Genomic DNA, 4,624 nt, shown 5'->3' with positions numbered 1-4,624 from the left:
CCAATGAACACCCATACACATTCATTACCATCAACAATTATAAACGAGAACACAATTGCACAGTATAAAGGGAGGGGAAACTCCCTGAACAATGAGTCTGCCCGATAATATATTATACAGTCTTTCAATATTACAAAGCTTTACAAGTATACTTGGAAACACCAAGTTTCATACTTAGCCAAATTTACAACCTTCGACAAAACTCGGTTTCCTAGCTCGTCGGCGCCTCCGCACGATCGCCGCATGACTTATCAACCCTTCGTTCACCTTGTTGCACGATCGTGTTGTTTGCCCAACTTGGGCGCGCCTCCAAGTCGCCACACACGGGCGCCTCTACCTGAGACACATCTTTGTCCACAACCTCAACACTTCACCAAATGTCACACCGTGCACACTTTCACGACGGGCGGGCACTCACCCGAGTCACCCAAGAACCCGTGCTAAGTTGTCGCACAAACCGGGCGCCCACGCCTTCTTTTCACCATTGGGCACTCCTTCGCACAACCCAGGCGCCACACCCGTGCACGCCTTACACTTCATCCGGCGGGCGACTTCTGCCTGCGCCCTCACCCAAAACCAAGACAGCGCGTTTTTCCTTCGTGTAGCCTCGCCCAAGGTTGGGCTCATCACCGAATGCGACTTCCTTCTATGGCTGCGGCTATCCTTCTTCAACGCACTTCTTCTTCATTGGATGAGCGAAGTTGCTTGTTGAGTGATGGTGCCAAATGAGCTCATGCACCACCAATATATATGAGCAGCAGGGCAAGGTCGTAGCTGCCCAACCAACCTGCCCACGCCCTCAAACTCATCGCAAATATCTCCAAAACGTGAGTCGGCCTTGCTACTTTCGTAGGTCGGCCCCGTGGGTGATCGTTCATGCTCCCACGCATATAAACATCTCGCTCTCCTACCTTTATGCATCCATTATAACATAACTCCACGCACATTAAGTCTGAAATTGCCTTCGCATATTTTTCCCAAGTCGCTCGTGCGCTCTCCATCGCACTTCACACCGGCGGTGAGTTCTCGGACCGCAGTTCCTTACATGCCTCATGCCATAGATATGTCAAACTCTGCAAGAAATCATGTGCTGGTACCCCTCATGTCGATCACTGGTTGAGTAACTAATCCAACCGTGCATCGCCTCCTTAAGAACTCATGCCCCTACATCATCATGACTCATCACTACATGCTACCTGTCAATATGTGTCATCTCACCCCTAGATGTCTGCTCAAAATGTTTGGAGACTCACTGCCATGAGCAACTAAGAATGAGCCTCATCTCCATGATAGTCTAAGAAGATAAGGAGGAAGTGGAGCCTGAAGGCTCTCCCTCTTCCTCACTAATCAACTCAATCCATCTATCAAGATCCTCCACTTCTAACCTCTGCAAGTATGCTTCTCGATCCTCCGTCTAAACATTCGGCCTAACATCCTCATCCTCATCCATCTCCACTGCCTCTAGCCTCCTTGATAGATCCAAGATACTATCAGACAATGTGTGGATCACCTGTGATTGTTCCATAAGCTTTGTCTCTGCAGAATACAATCGCTTATAGACCTCTTCATCTTGTTTGTCATCCTCCATATTCATCACTGTCAGTTTACACTCGGTCTTTGTAACTCCTACGGTCGGAACACCAATAGGTACATCCTCTCGTTTGTCATAAATGTACAATTTCTTCATATGGGGAACTACCATAGCTTCAAATTGCTTCATAAAATCCATGCCCAACACATCTTCGTAGTCATCTATCCACACCACAGTGAAATCGACCTCACCTGTCCATTCACCAAGTGTCACATCCACTCCCTCAATTACACCGATCACAGAATCTGGAGGAGAATTCACTGCCTTCATTTGTGCCTACACCGGTACAAACTTTAGTCCAATCCTTCTCGCATTATCCTCGCTCATGAAGTTGTGAGTTTCCCCACTATCCACCATAGTGAGTACAGTGCCACTCCCAACTTTCATCTCAACATACTCTAACTTGTTTCTTTCAGATCTCTTCGTGAGACTGCTTCCGTAGCCACTGCAGCTCCTAGAATCTCCATGACCCCAACAGAAGTTTCCTCTTTCTTTTTCACATTGGACTATGCTATCGCAACCACTTTTGGTCTTGAAGGGAAATTCTTCACCATATGTGGTTCCTCACATATTCAACACTTCAACGTTTTCTTCGTCTTCGCCTTATCATGCTATCTCGAAGGCTCCTCCTTTGTAGACTTCTCTTTCGGCTTGTTAATCTTTTTCTTCTTCTCTTCGGTTCCTTCATCATAATGCTCTACCAAGCGATCCACAACAACAAATGCTTCTTCAAGTGTTTTTATCTTTTGCCTCTTCACTTCATTGCGTTCCCAAGGCTTCAATCTTATGATAAAATTGAACACTTTATCCCTCTCCGCCATGTTTGGAAATTCCAAAACTACACTTGAGAACTCTCGCTAATAAGCTTGTAGACTTCCTGTTTGCTTTATATACTTTATTTTCATCCTTGCATCCCATGTTTCGTCTTGTGGACTAAAATGAGTTTGCAAATCCTTCTTCATCTCATCCCACGAAGTGATCTCCGCAGCATTGCCACTAGAAATCTGATCCATCTTCCTTCGCCACCACATCTTAGCATCCTTCGTCAAGAACTGAGCAGCTACCTTGACTTTGGTTTCCTCATCGGACATCCCCAAATGCTCCAAGTATTGCTCCATGTCCCATAGAAAGTTACCAAGAGTTTTTGCACTCCTCGTCCCGTCATAAGAATCTGGTTCCTTGACTTTCACATGAGCCACTCCTCCACCTAAGTTGTGCCCAACAACCTTTCTCAAAATCGCTATCTCATTACGAGAATCTTCAAGATTTTTCTGCAATTCCGAGATATTTTCCAAACCTTGGTACCTTGCAGCTCCAATCTCTTTGACTTCCATTTCTGTTTTCATATACTGCTACTCAGTATATTCGTATTGGATCTTGAGGTCTTCAAGCTCCCCTTTCACCTTCGAATAGCCATCTCGAGCTTCAACATTCTTAGCCTTTATCGATGCTACATCAGAAGCTATATTCGATCCAACACCCTATCCATGAAAGTAGCTTCAGCATCCCTACTAGATTCACCTGTCATCACTTGAGGTTCCTTTGCCATTTCAACCATCTGCTTCCTTTGTAGTATGGTATAGACCATAAACCGATCAAAAGCCTCTGTCATTTATTTGCCTGAAGTGTAGAGATACACCTCTCTACTTCTGCAACCTTGTTCGACTGAATCAGACCCTTGATATCACTTGTCACGAAGTGCAAGTGTTTCAACTTTCCCTGCAAATCAAAGCCTGTAGAATCCGGAGCTCTGATACCACTTGTCATGCCCCTATCTTGGCGGTAGTCTTTCAACTGCTCATAGGCAGGTGTGGCACCACCACCCGATTTCTTTTCAACAATACTTTCAAGTGTGGACTACGCCTAACATTCCATACTTAGTTTATTTTTCACTTTCTAAGCATTTAACATTCATAACACAGTGGAAACATTCATTTAATCTTCTTTCATCATCATTATCATTTATAACATATGCACAACGGATACAATCTTTAATGGGAGGGGAAACTCCTTGATAAGAGTCTGCCCAATAATGCTAATAACAATATTTTATAAATAAACATACATTTACAGCCTTCATGAAGGAACCTCGAACTTCCTTTCAACAATTTTGTCAAACATCACAATTCGGCCTGCACCATTCAACAGTGCCTAAACTGTCATTTAGGAGCGCCCACCCCTGCTGGGTCGGGTCGCCCAACTCATCGGGTAGAAGCTCCCTACCTGGGTTGCCCTCCGCACAAACCGATTACCCACAGTTCAACCTTCGTTTGGCTCTTGCTCTGAGCGTGTCACCTCACTGGCGCATGTCCACAGCTTGCCCAACCCTTCAGCACTTCACCTGAACCTTCAGACCGGCCTACCACAATCTACCCATAGAAAACTCGTCTTTCGGGCTAAGTTGCCCTATCGTGCAATGGCGTCCTCTACGGGTCGCCTGCCGGGCAAACGTGCCCACCTCATGTAGCAACGCCCTACTTGGTTCTCCCATCGGGTAGACGTGCCCCGCCTTATGACCTGCGAACCCGAAAACTGTGTTTTTGTTCCCTCGACCTGGTGCTTCGGTCTAGAGCTGTCTACACCTCGCCCTTACTTCGTTCGTCCACCCTTTGGCTAGTCCACCTCTTCCTTGAACTCGCATGATGTTGTGAACTTGAATTGATGCCTTCTCCTCTCCAACGCGTCCTCTACTTATACACTTCTCCAAGGATATAACGTGGGTCGGCCTGCCTAGGCCGACCTCTCAACTCAACCAACCATGCCCCCACTTCACGTCGGCTCGCCCATGTTGTCACCTCGCCGGGTCCACTTGCCCAACTTCGCATTGTATAAGCTTACCATCGCAAAGTCTCCACACTTAGCCAAATTTTGTCTTCTTTGGCTTTTCGACTCTTTGTTGGCTTGTCGCAACTCATGTCTCGGGTTCCTTTAACCGACCGCCCAACTCATCACACACCAACTTGTCCCATCGTTGCAATAAACATCACAACTAACTCACCCGCTCACCGACTCATCGCACCCACTAACTCGTCG

The sequence above is a fragment of the Pinus tabuliformis genome, chromosome 3_2, assembly GCF_031772625.1.
Source record: "Pinus tabuliformis cultivar Carrire ecotype Pingquan chromosome 3_2, CPIR1, whole genome shotgun sequence".
NCBI lineage: Eukaryota > Viridiplantae > Streptophyta > Pinopsida > Pinales > Pinaceae > Pinus > Pinus tabuliformis.
This window is presented reverse-complemented; position numbering follows the sequence as displayed.